Raw genomic sequence first — 14,800 nt, forward strand, 5'->3', positions numbered from 1 at the left:
ACAGGCAGAAAGTAATTGCCAAGACTAATTTCAAAAAGCAAACTGCCTCTGTTTTCTTCTAGGAGTTTTATAGTTTCAGGTCTTACATTCAAGTCTTTATTCCATTTGAGTTGGTTTTTATGTAGGGTATGAGATAGCAGTCTAGTTTCATTTTCTTTTTTTGCATGTGACTGTCCCATTTTCCCAACACCATTTATTAAACAGAATATCCTTTTTCTATCATATGTACTTGGTTCTTTTGTTGTAAATTAATTGTCCATATGTGTATGAGTTTATTTTGGGGATTTCAGCTCTGTTTTATTGATCAACGTGTCTGTTTTTCTGTTGATATTATGCTGTTTTGATTACTACAGTTTTGTAATATAGTTTGAAATCAGGGAGTGAGACATCTAGCTTAAGGACAGGTGTTTTTAAAATTAATTAATTTAATTGGATGCTAATTACTTTACAATATTGTGGTGGGTTTTGCCATACATTGACATGAATCAGCCATGGGTGTACATGTGTACCCTGGTTCCAAGTCCCCCTCCCACCTCCCTCCCCATCCCATCTCTCTGGGTTGTCCCAGTGCACCCAGGCTTTGAGTGCCCTGTTTCATGCATCGAACTTGGACTGGTCATCTATTTCACATATGGTAATATACATGTTTCGATGCTATTCTCTCAAATCATCCCATTCTCGCCTTCTCTCACAGAGTCCAAAAGTCTGTTCTTTATATCTGTGTCTCTTTTGCTGTCTTGTATATGCTATGCTATGCTATGCTAAGTCACTTCAGTCGTGTCCGACTCTGTGCAACCCCATAGATGGCAGCCTACCAGGCTCCCCCGTCCCTGGGATTCTCTATATAGGGCCATGGTTACTATCTTTCTAAATTCCATATATATGTGTTAATGTACTGAATTGGTGTTTTTCTTTCTGACTTCCTTCACTCTGTATAATAGGCTCCAGTTTCCTCCACCTCATTAGAACTGACTCAAATGCATTCTTTTTAATGGCTGAGTAATATTCCACTGTGTGTATGTACCACATCTTTCTTATTCATTCATCTGCCAATGAACATCTAGGTTGCTTCCATGTCCTGGTTATGGTAAACAGTGCTGCGATGAACATTGGGGTACATGTGTCTCTTTCAATTCTGGTTTCCTCGGTGTGTATACCCAGCAGTGAGATTGCTGGGTTGTATGGCAGTTCTATTTCCAGCTTAAGGAATCTTCACACTGTGCTCCATAGTGGCTGTTCTAGTCTGCATTCCTACCAACAGTGAAAGAGGGTCCCCTTTTCTCCACACCATCTCCAGCATTTATTTTTTGTAGACTTCTTGATAGCAGTCATTCTGACCGGCATGAGATGGTACCTCATTGTGGTTTTGATTTGCATTTCTCTGATAATGAGTGATGCTGAGCATCTTTTCATGTGTTTGCTAGCCACCTGTATGTCTTTTTTGGAGAAATGTCTGTTTAGTTCTTTGGCCCATTTTTTGATTGGGTCGTTTATTTTTTGGAATTGAGCTCCATGAGCTGCTTGTATATTTTTGAGATCAATTCTTTGTCAGTTGCTTCATTTGCTATTATTTTCTCCCATTCTGAAGGCTGTCTTTTCACCTTGCTTATAGTTTCCTTCATTGTGCAAAAGGGTTTAAGTTTAATTAGGTCCCATTTGTTTATTTTTGCTTTTATTTCCATTACTCTTGGAGGTGAGTCATAGAGGATCCTGCTGTGATTTATGTCAGAGAGTGTTCTGCCTATGTTTTCCTCTAGGAGTTTTATAGTTTCTGGTCTTACATTTAGATCTTTAATCTGTTTTGAGTTTATTTTTTTGTATGGTGTTAGAAAGTGTTCTAGTTTCATTCTTTTACAGGTCGTTGGCCAGTTTCCCAGCACCATTTGTTAAAGAGACTGTCTTTTCTCCATTGTATATTGTTGCCTCCTTTATCAAAAATAAGGTAAGGACAGGCATTTTAAAGTATGCCTTCTGTTTGAGTCAAGATGGGTTCAGGAACTGGGAAGGCTGCAACTAAAGTAAAAGACTTCAGAGATGACAATACGTGTCACTGGGGTCCTCTGGCTCATTTGTGTAGTTGAAACCAGCATAGGGTGATGGTGAAGCTGGCTTGTAAAGAGGAATAATCTCTTCCTTTCTTATGAATCTTCAAGAGGTAGCCATACTTCATTTCTATACCAAGGTTCTTAAAGAAATTTCCATTGCTTTTCCTTAAATTTTATGAATTATATTTTTACTGTTAAATATTTAAAAACATTTCAATCTTGGACCTGGACGAGACTGCTGTGGGGAAGTGTGGTCTCCGCCTCTGGCCACAGACCTCAGGACAAAACCTCAATTTAGAAATAGGTTGCCAGCTGCAGACCAGGAGGTTTGGCCGACACCCCCTCCCCATCGGGGACCCCCGTCATTCCCCGGAGGGATGGCCGTGGGCGTGATTAGCCAGATGCTGGGGAAGCCCCAGCCAGAGGAGGAGGATGAGCTGATGGGGCTAGTGGACCACGGAGACGGGTCCCACTCCTCTGACGCCAAGCTGGACACCGGGGCGGAGGAAGGAGTTCTGGACGTTAGCGACCCCCTTAGCACAGAGGTCAAGCCAAGGATCCTGCACACAGGCCTAAGAAGGAGCGGCAAGTCATCCATCCAGAAAGTCGTCTTTCATAAAATGTTTCCCAGGGAAACTCTGTTCTTGGAAAGCACGAAGAAGATCTGTCGGGAGTACGTTTCCAACAGTTTCTTTGTTAATTTTCAGATTTGGGACTTTCCAGGACAGATTGACTTTTTTGACCCCACCTTTGACTATGAGATGATCTTCCAAGGGACAGGAGCACTGATATTTGTCAAAGACTCCCAGGACGATTACATGGAGGCCTTGGCCAGATCCACCTCACAGTGACCACAGCCTACAAAGTCAACAGCGACATCAACTTTGAGGTGTTTATTCACAAAGTGGATGGATCTATCAGATGACACAAAATTTAAACCCAGAGAGACATTCACCAGAGGGCAAATGATGCCCTTGCAGATGCTGGGCTAGAAAAAATTCATGTCAGCTTTTATTTGACAAGCATATATGACCATTCAATATTTGAAGCTTTTGGCAAAGTGGTTCAGAAACTGATTCCACAACTTCCCACCCTGGAGAATTTGCTAAACATCTTTATCTCAAATTTTGGAATTGAAAAGTTGTTTCTCTTTGATGTGGTCGGTAAGATTTATATCACAACAGAGAGTACCCCTGTGGATATGCAAACCTAGGAGCTCTGCTGTGACATGATGATGTGGTCATTGATATTTCTTGTATTTGTGGCCTCAAAGAAGATGGAGCAGGAACCCCCCATGACAAGGAATCAACAGCCATTATAAAGCTGAATAATACAACAGTTCTTTATTTAAAAGAGGCGACAAATTTTCTGGCTCTTTTTTGCTTTGTTAGAGAGGAAAGCTTTGAAAGAAAAGGGCTGATTGACTATAATTTTCATTGCTTCTGGAAGGCCATCCATGAAGTTTTTGAGGTGAGAATGAAAGTGGTGAAGTTGTGAAAGGTTCAGAATGACTGTGGAAAAAAAAAAAGAAGCCACCCCCAACAGGACGCCTAGGGTGCTGCTGTAGGTGAGATTTCAGGAACATCTTTTGAAATTGGATGTTTCAATGAAGTTGGTGCTCTGTACTGCACTAAAAGAAGAGGAGGAAGGAGATTGGGACACAAGACATATGTTTGTTTAAAAAAAAAAAAATCCTGCCACCCTTTCTTTTAATCTTCTCTTTTTTAAATAAAATAAGCACTTTCAAGCAAAAACTTGTATATTAACAATGAAGTGAAATCTACTCTAACTTCATTACACAAATGTAAAATTTTATGGTTTTTATAAGAAAAAATCCTGTGTGTGTACTGTCAGGAACTGTGTATATTTTGCACTTTTTCATGGTTTTGTTTTCTCATGGAACTAAAGTTTGATAAAACAACTTTTCTAAGCTTTGTTCTGTCCTTGGTGCCTAGGACATGCATACTGAGTCCGTAAATATGGGGCAAATGGAAATTAGTCAAAAAGTGATGTGTTAGCAATGACTTTTTTAAGCATGGGAATCTTTGCTACCAATTTTTGAGAAAAATCAGTTTTCCATGGAGAAACAGATTGGCGCAGCAAGCTCCAGGAGCAATAAGACCTGTCCCCTGTTTATAAAGGATATAAATAGAAGTTTTATAGAATAATATTAGCACCAAACTTATCCAACACTTCTATAGTTGTGAGAGTGCTTCCCTACCTGACAGTTTTTTACAAAATTCTACCTCAACAGCCATCTCTAAAATCATTTTATACAGAGAGGTTATTTCTTTCTTCTGTGTTATTGTTGCCCTTTGGGACCATATTTCCAAAATGGTGCCAATCACTGGAGAGAAATTGGAATGTTGCTGAATTGCAGGGTTTCTGAATGCTATTCTGTACCTGCCACCGAGGCTACAGTAACATCAGAAGATACATGGTTTCCCAAATTGAGGTGACTGGCAATTGCAGATTTAAAAATATATCCTATATGCTGCTGCTAAGTCGCTTCAGTCATGTCCGACTCTGTGCAACCCCATAGATGGCAGACTACAAGGCTCCCCCGTCCCTGAAATTCTCCAGCCAAGAACACTGGAGTGGGTTGCCATTTCCTTCTCCAATGCATGAAAGTGAAAAGTGAAAGTGAAGACGCTCAGTCGTGCCCGACTCTTAGCGACCCCATGGACTGCAGCCTACCAGGCTCCTCCATCCATGAGATTTTCCAGGCAAGAGTACTGGAGTGGGGTGCCATTGCCTTCTCCGTGTATCCTATATAGTCCTATACAATTTTTCACCTCTGTGGAATGGGCCTCTTGCCATGCAAGACTGCAAATGTTTATTTAGGACTGGTTTCTTTTCTTTCCTTTTTTTTTTTTTTTTTTTTTTTTACATTGCTCCACAATGTAAAAAAGGCAATATTTCAATTCTCTGCCACAGAACTGAATCCTGATGGGTACATTTGTCACCTCTGAGTCTCCTTCTCAGTTGTGACAGTGTGCCTCATGGACTCTACTTGTTTCCACCTTATGATTGAACTAGAGCTCAGCTTGCCAGCAGCATGCTCTGAATAGCTAAAAAAGTAGCCCTGAAAACTGCTAAAGGGCAGTGGGCAAGGATGATCAGAGGAGACATTATAGTTAGCTCTGTGTCTGTTTCTATTAAATTCTTCCTCTTATGTTTACTTTAGACCAACAGCAAGTGAATAGATTCTAAATCTACCCCATCCCAAACTATTTCAAGTAGATAATTCTAGGTCCATCCCAAGGCTCAGTGCCCTAAAGCATGTAGGCAAGTATTAGAAAATATTCATATGTATATATTTTTAGCAGAGCCTCATAGGGATAGCAATGCTGAGCCTAGAAAAAATGGATAGTTCCTAAAGCAACTTTTCCTTAAGACTATCCCTGGCTTCTTTCTATCCTCTCCTCATCCATTCTTCCCCAAGTCCTATTCCTTTGAGGTTGGAAACTGCAGTTTAAGATGGTAGCTGATTTAAGGTTTGAGCCCTCCCAAGGATCTGTGCATTTTGGAAGGAAATTTCTAAAATCATGAAGGTGCCCTAACTCCCTTCCTCATGATTCCTGCTCAGAAGCATTGTGTAGGAACCCAGGGCACCAGGGAAGTCTTTTTCTTAATTTCCAAACCTATAACTTATTGGACATTTGCCAACATGATACCTGGAGGCTATTCTTACAAATCTAATTCTTTAATATTTTTTGCACAACGTTTCTTTTTGAATAGGCAAACAAAGAATCCCTTTTCTAAAACAACTTTATCCTCAAGATAGAGACATTTGCCTAACTGGTAAAACACTCATTACTTAGGTATATATATATATATATATTATTGTAACCAGGTGGAGCTTCCATTTTTAAGCTAGGTTTATGATGGGTTTTTGATAAAATGTGCCTGAAATGGCTACTACTTCAAAAGCAAATGATTCTTTGGGGGAAAGGCAAAGTTAATGCTATTGCATCAGACCCAAGTTTATGGTAGTAAGTGCACTCTTTGAATAATGACACATTGATAAATACACTACTGCCTCAAAGCCTTCAGCTTGATGATGACCTCTTAGTTAAAGAAAAATGGAGTTACATCTAAGCATTCAGTTTCTGAAGTCTGTTACTGAAATCAAAAAATCTCTTCAATTCCTTTTTCATTTTGTTTTTGATATGGGACTTATCTTTCTTGTGTGTGGTCACCTTTATGTCTCAAATCCACCATTATAAATACATACAAGTATACAAAATAATCTGTAAATATGAAGCCCAAATACATGGCTATGGTGACTGCTCTGGAATATTTCTGCTCATTTTCAAATGTTGAGAACTTGACCTACAGATTTTCAGGGCAATTAGAACTTCTGTGTGGGAGTGAGACTCTGAATTATCATCTTTGGTTAGTTTCAGTAATATAGATTAGCATATATGGCCAGAATGGGATATTTCTTTTTTCCTTTTTTTTCAGAGTGGTGTATTTCTGATGGAACAGACATTAAAAACTGGTTGACATTCATTGACAGTACTATTTTGTGAATATAATATATTTTGGGCCCTTAAATATAAAATGAATAAAAACACAGCAATATTGTTATTTACAGGTTATATGCTAACTCTGTTTGAAATATATTCAAGAAAAATAGCTGAATTGTCTTGATTATTAAAGTATGGTATGTATTAATTTTTTTAATCTTATATCATTGTTAATTAGCAGCATTGTGTTAGTTTCAAGTGTACAGCAAAGTTATTCAGTTACACATATACATGTTTCTATTCTTTTTCAAGATTTTCAGTTGATTACAGAATATTGAGCAGAGTTCCCTATGCTATATAGTAGGTTCTAGTTGGTTATCTATTTTAAATATAGAAGTGTGTACATGTCAGTCACAGTCTCCTAATCTATCCCTCCTCCTCACCCTTCCCCTCTGGTAAACATAAGCTAAATTTTTGATTTATTAGAAATTTACAAGGGCGGTCCTAAGATGGCAGAGGAAGAGAACGGGGAGACCACTTTCTCCCCAATAAATTCATCAAAAGAACATTTGAACGCTGAGTAAATTCAACAAAATAACTTCTGAATGCTGGCAGAGGACATCAGGCACCCAGAAAAGCAGCCCATTGTCTTTGAAAGGAGGTAGGAAAAAATAAAAGATAAAAAGAGAGACATATATATGGAATTTAGAAAGATGGTAATGATAACCCTGTATGCGAGACAGCAAAAGAGACACAGATGTATAGAACAGTCTTTTGGACGCTGTGGGAAAGGGAGACGGTGGGATGATTTGGGATAATGGCATTGAAACATGTATAATATCATATATGAAACGATTCATCAGTCCAGGTTCAATGCATGATACAGGATGCTTGGGGCTGGTGCAATGGGATGACCCAGAGAGATGGTATGGGGCGGGAGGTAGGAGGGGGGTTCAGGTTGGGGAACACGTGTACACCCGTGGTGGATTCATGTTGATGTATGGCAAAACCAATACAATATTGTAAAATAATTAGCCTCCAATTAAAATAAATAAATTTATATTTTAAAAAAAAAAAAAAGAGAGAGAGAGAGACAAAAGAGGTAGGGACGGAGCTCCATCCTGGGAAAGGAGTCTTAAAAAAGAGAGAAGTTTCCAAACACCAGGAAACACTCTCGCTGCCGAGTCTGTGGCGAGCTTTGGAACCTCAGAGGGCAACATAACCGGGAGGAAAAATAAATAAATAATTAAAACCCACAGATTACGTGCCCAATGGTACCTCCCCCAGAGGAGAAGCAGCGAGATGCCTGCATCTGCCACTAGCAAGCGGGAGCTGGGCAGGGAGGCTCAGACTGCATTGCTTAGAGTAAGGACCGGGCCTGAATGCCCTGAGGACAATCTGAGGGAACTAACTTCAGATAGCAAACCAGACTGTTGGATAGCTACTCTGCGAAAAGCCCTAACCTAAGACACCGCAAGGCTCACTCACAGAACAAAGGACTGAGCAGAGCTAGCTGGCTGTGCACTGGCCCATCCTCCACTGGAGACAGGCAGGCAAGGGCAGCCAGAGCCCGAAAGGGGCAATCTCGGCCCCAGGGAGGTATCCTATACCAAACTGCAAGCAGGCTTCATTGCTAACCAAGACGTCTTGGGATTCTGGGCGGTCAACATCCACCTGAGAAGGTGCCCCGGTTGTACACCCAGAAAACAGAGCGGCAGGGACAGGGAAGGCGATAAGTTGCAGCGACTGCGCTCGCCAAGCTGCTCGGACCTGGGAAGGACACAAAATGCAGGCCCAACCGAGCCTGCGCCTTTGAGGAGTACCCGAGTACCTGAACCTGAGCAGCTTAGACCTGGTAAGTGCATACATCCAAGGGCCTCAGACAGTTCCCGGCAGAGCAACCTAGAGCCTGTGCAGTGTAGACTGGGAAAGCACACTTGCTGTGAGTGGGGACAAACCCAATGTGGCTGAAATACTGCGAGCACACCCCACATAGGCCAGTGATATTGGTTTGCAGTGTTCCTTCCTCCCCACAGCACGACTGAACAAGTGAGCCTAAAAAAGTGGCCACCACCGCCCCCTTGTGTCAGGGTGGAAATTAGACACTGAAGAGACCAGCAAACAGAAGAAGCTAAAACAGAGGGAACCACCTTGGAAGTGACAGGTGCAATATATTAAAACCCTGTAGTTAGCACCAACTTCATAGGAAGGGGCCTATGGATCTTGAGAAGTGTAAGCCGGATCAAGCAACTATCTGAAAATGAACTGACCCCACACTGTCCACAACACCAGAGAAAGTCCTAGATATACTTTTACTATTATCATTCTTAATTTTTTTATTTTTAAGTTCTCTATTACCCCTTTAATTTTAATTTTTATAACCTACTATTACTTTGCAAAAAAGACCCTATTTTTAAAAGCAAACTTCATATATATATTTTATAATTTTTGTGACTTTTTTAAATTTAATATTGTATTTTTGAGAATCCAACCTCTACTCTAGATTTTTAATCTTTGCTTTTTGGTATTTGTTATCAATTTTGTATCTTTAAGAATCCAATCTTCAGTACCCATTTTTACTTGGGAGCGAGATTACTGGCTTGACTGCTCTCTCCCCCTTTGGACTCTACTTTTTCTCCACCAGGTCACCTCTATCTCCTTCCTTCCCCCTCTCTTCCCTACCCAACTCTGTGAATCTCTTTGTGTGTTCTGGACTGTGGAGACCACTTAGGGAACTGATTACTGGCTGGATCTGTCTCTCTCCTTTTGATTCCCCCTTTTATCCTCCTGGCCACCTCTGTCTCCTTCCTCTCTCTTCTCTTCTCTGTATAACTCCGTGAACATCTCTGAGGGATCCAGACTGTGGACAGCACATAGGGAAGTCATTACTGGCTAGCTTGCTCTCACCCCTTTTGATTCCCCCTCTTCTACTCCTGGTCACCTCTATCTCCCTCCTCCCTCTTCTCTTCTCCGTGTAACTCTGTGAACCTCTCCTGGTGTCCCTCACGGTGGAGAAACTTTTCATCATTAACCTAGGTGTTTTATCATCAATGCTATATAGACGGAGAAGTCTTGAGGATACTGCAAGAATAATACTGAAAATCAGAGACAGGAGGCTTAAGTTCAAATCCTGAGAACGCCAGAGAACTCCTGAATCCAGGGAACATTAATCGATAGGAGCTCATCAAACGCCTCCATACCTGCACTGAAACCAAGCACCACCCAAGGGTCAACAAGCTCCAGAGCAAGACATACCACGCAAATTCTCCAGCAACACAGGAACATAGCCCTGAGCCTCAACATACAGGCTGACCAAAGTCACACCAAACCCACTGACATCTCAAAACTTATTACTGGACACTTCATTGCACTTCAGAAAGAAGAACTCCAGCTCCACCCACCAGAACACTGACACAAACTTCCTTAACCAGAAAACCTTGACAAGCCACCCATCCAACCCCACCCACAGTGAGGAACCTCCACAATAAAGAGAAACCACCAACTGCCAGAATATAGAAAGGCCAGCCCAAACACAGCAATATAAACAAGATGAAGAGGCAGAGAAATACCCAGTAGGTAAAGGAACAGGATAAATGCCCACCAAACCAAACAAAAGAGGAAGAGATAGGGAATCTACTTGATGAAGAATTCCAAATAATGATAGTGAAAATGATCCAAAATCGTGAAAACAAAATGGAGTTACAGATAAAAAGCCTGGAGACAAAGATTAAGAAGATGCAAGAAAGGTTTAACAAGGACCTAGAAGAAATAAAAGAGTCAATATATAATGAATAATGCAATAAATGAGATCAAAAACACTCTGGAGGGAACCAACAGTAAAATAACAGAGGCAGAAGATAGGATAAGTGAGGTAGAAGATAGAATGGTAGAAATAGATGAAACAGAGAGGAAAAAAGAAAAATGAATGAAAAGAAATGAGGACAATCTCAGAGACCTCTGGGACAATGTTAAATGCCCCAACATTCGGATCATAGGAGTCCCAGAAGAAGAAGACAAAAAGAAAGACCATGAGAAAATACTTGAGGAGATAATAGTTGAAAACTTCCCTAAAATGGGGAAGGAAATAATCACCCAAGTCCAAGAAACCCAGAGAGTCCCAAACAGGATAAACCCAAGGTGAAACACCCCAAGACACATATTAATCAAATTAACAAAAATAAACACAAATAACAAATATTAAAAGCAGCAAGGGAAAAACAACAAATAACACACAAGGGGATTCCCTTAAGGATAACAGCTGATCTTTTAATAGAAACTCTTCAGACCAGGAGGGAATGGCAGGACGTACTTAAAGTGATGAAAGAAAATAACCTACAGCCCAGATTACTGTACCCAGCAAAGATCTCATTCAAATATGAAGGGGAAATCAAAAGCTTTACAGACAAGCAAAAGCTGAGAGAATTCAGCACCAACAAACCAGCTCTCCAACAAATGCTAAAGGATCTTCTCTAGACAGGAAACACAAAAAGGGTGTATAAACTCAAACCCAAAACAATAAAGTAAATGGCAATGGGAACATACTTATCAATAATTACCTTAAATGTAAATGGGTTGAATGCCCCAACCAAAAGACAAACACTGGCTGAATGGATACAAAAACAAGATATGTTGTCTACAAGAGACCCACCTCAAAACAAGGGACACATACAGACTGAAAGAAGGGCTGGAAAAAGATATTCCACGCAAATAGAGACCAAAAGAAAGCAGGAGTAGCAATACTCATATCAGATAAAATAGACTTTAAAACAAAGGCCGTGAAAAGAGACAAAGAAGGACACTACATAATGATCAAAGGATTGATCCAAGAAGAAGATATAACAATTATAAATATATGCACCCAACATAGGAACACAACAATATGTAAGACAAATGCTAACACGTTTGAAAGGGGAAATTAACAATAACAATAATAGTGGGAGTCTTTGATACCCCACTCACACCTATGGATAGATCAACTAAACAGAAAATTAACAAGAAAACACAGACTTTAAATGATACAATAGACCAGTTAGACCTAATTAATATCTATAGGACATTTCACCCCAAAACCATGAGTTTCACCTTTTTCTCAAGTGCACATGGAACCTTCTCCAGGATATCACATCCTAGGCCATAAATCTAGCCTTGGTAAATTAAAAAAAAAATTGAAATCATTCCAAGCATCTTTTCTGGCCACAATGCAGTAAGATTAGATCTCAATTACAGGAGAAAAACTATTAAAAATTCCAACATATGGAGGGTGAACAACACGCTGCTGAATAACCAAGAAATCACAGAAGAAATCAAAATATGCATAGAAATGAATGAAAATTAAAACACAACAACCCAAAACCTGTGGGACACTGTAAAAGCAGTGCTAAGGGGAAGGTTCATAGCAATACAGGCATACCTAAAGAAACAAGAAAAAAGTCAAATAATAACCTAACTCTACACCTAAAGCAACTAGAATAGGAAGAAATGAAGAATGCCAGGGTTAGCAGAAGGAAAGAAATCTTAAAAATTAGGGCAGAAATAAATGCAAAAGAAGCAAGAGACCATAGCAAAAATCAACAAAGCCAAAAGCTGGTTCTTTGAGAGGATAAATAAAATTGACAGACCATTAGCCAGACTCATCAAGAAACAGAGGGAGAAAAATCAAATCAATAAAATTAGAAATGAAAATGGAGAGATAACAACAGACAACACAGAAATACAAAGGATCATAAGAGACTACTATCAGCAATTATATGCCAAAAAATGGACAACTTGGAAGAAATGGACAAATTCTTAGAAAAGTACGACTTTCCAAAACTGGACCAGGAAGAAATAGAAATCTTAACAGACCCATCACAAGCACGGAAATTGAAACTGTAATCAGATATCTTCCAGCAAACAAAAGCCCAGGTCCAGATGGATTCACAGCCGAATTGTACCAAAAATTAAGAGAAGAGCCAACAGCTTTCCTACTCAAACTTCCAGAAAACTGCAGAGGAAGGTAAACTTCCAAACTCATTCTATGAGGCCACCATCACCCTAATACCAAAACCTGACAAAGATGCCACAAAAAAAGAAAACTACAGGCCAATATCACTGATGAACATAGATGCAAAAATCCTTAACAAAATTCTAGCAATCAGAATCCAACAACACATTAAAAAGATCATACATCATGACCAAGTGGGCTTTATCCCAAGGATGCAAGGATTCTTCAATATCCACAAATCAATCAATGTAATACACCACATTAACAAATTGAAAAATACAAGCCATATGATTATCTCAATAGATGCAGAGAAAGCCTTTGACAAAATTCAACATTCATTTATGATAAAAACCCTCCAGAAAGCAGGCATAGAAGGAACATACCTTAACATAATAAAAGCTATATATGACAAACCCACAGCAAACATTGTCCTCAATAGTGAAAAATTGAAAGCATTTCCCTAAAGTCAGGAACAAGACAAGGGTGCCCACTCTCACCACTACTATTCAACATAGTTTTGGAAGTTTTGGCCACAGCAATCAGAGCAGAAAAAGAAATAAAAGAATCCAAATTGGAAAAGAAGAAGTAAAACACTCACTGTTTGTAGATGACATGATCCTCTACATAGAAAACCCTAAAGACGCCACCACAAAATTACTAGAGTTAATCAATGAATATAGTAAAGTGGCAGGATATAAAATCAACACACAGAAATCCCTTGCATTCCTATACATTAATAATGAGAAAATAGAAAGAGAAATTAAGGAAACAATTCCATTCACCATTGCAACAAAAAGAATAAAATACTTAGGAATATATCTACGTAAAGAAACAAAGGGCCTATATATAGAAAACTATAAAACTCTGGTGAAAGAAATCAAAGAGGACACTAATAGATGGAGAAATATACCGTGTTCATGGATCAGAAGAATCAATATAGTGAAAATGAGTATACTACCCAAAGCAATCTATAGATTCAATGCAATCCTATCAAGCTACCAACGGTATTTTCAATAGAGCTAGAACAAATAATTTCACAATTTGTGGAAATACAAAAAACCTCAAATAGCCAAAACAGTCTTGAGAAAGAAGAATGGAACTGAAGGAATCAACCTGCCTGACTTCAGGCTCTACTACAAAGCCACAGTCATCAAGACAGTATGGTACTGGCACAAAGACAGAAATATAGATCAATGGAACAAAATAGAAAGCCCAGAGATAAATCCATGCACCTATGGACACCTTATCTTTGACAAAGGAGGCAAGAATATACAATGGAGAAAAGACAATCTCTTTAACAAGTGGTGCTGGGAAAACTGGTCAACCACTTATAAAAGAATGAAACTAGAACACTTTCTAACACCATACACAAAAATAAACTCAAAATGGATTAAAGATCTCAACGTAAGACCAGAAACTATAAAACTCCTAGAGGAGACCATAAGCAAAACACTCTTAACATAAATCACAGCAGGATCCTCTATGACCCACCTCCCAGAATATTGGAAATAAAAGCAAAAATAAACAAATGGGACCTAATTAAACTTAAAAGCTTCTGCACATCAAAGGAAACTATAAGCAAGGTGAAAATACAGCCTTCAGAAAGGGGGAAAATAATAGCAAACAAAGCAACTGACAAATAATTAAACTCAAAAATACATAAGCAACTCCTGCAGCTCAATTCCAGAAGAATAAACGACCAGTGAAAAAATGCGCCAAAGAACTAAACAGACATTTCTCCAAAGAAGACATACAGATGGTTAACAAACACATGAAAAGATGCTCAACATCACTTATTATCACAGAAATGCAAATCAAAACCACAATGAGGTACCATTTCAAGCTAGTCAGAATGGCTGCTATCCGAAAGTCCATAAGCAATAAATGCTGGAGAGGGTGTGGAGAAAAGGGAACCCTCTTACACTGTTGGTGGGAATGCAAACTAATACAGCCACCAAGGAGAACAGTGTGGAGATTCCTTAAAAAACTGGAAATAGAACTGCCATACGACCCAGCAATTCCACCTCTGGGCATACATACCGAGAAAACCAGAATTGAAAGAGACACGTGTACCCCAGTGTTCATCACAGCACTGTTTATAATAGCCAGGACAACGAAGCAACCTAGATGTCCATCAGATGAATGGATAAGAAAGCTGTGGTACATTTACCCAATGGAGTATTACTCAGCCGTTAAAAAGAATGTATTTGAATCAGTATAATAATGCATATATATGAATTAAGAAAGATGGTAATGATAACCCTGTATGCGAGACAGAAAAAGAGACACAGATGTATAGA

General features: G+C 39.4%; 1 pseudogene; it reads left to right on the top strand.

Annotated features, from left to right (window-relative positions):
* The first annotated feature begins 2,422 nt into the window (after positions 1–2,422).
* Positions 2,423–3,612, top strand: LOC102270963 (ras-related GTP-binding protein D pseudogene; annotated as a pseudogene).
* Positions 3,613–14,800: the final 11,188 nt, after the last annotated feature.

This window comes from Bos mutus, chromosome 8 (assembly GCF_027580195.1).
Source record: "Bos mutus isolate GX-2022 chromosome 8, NWIPB_WYAK_1.1, whole genome shotgun sequence".
NCBI classification, from domain to species: Eukaryota; Metazoa; Chordata; class Mammalia; order Artiodactyla; family Bovidae; genus Bos; species Bos mutus.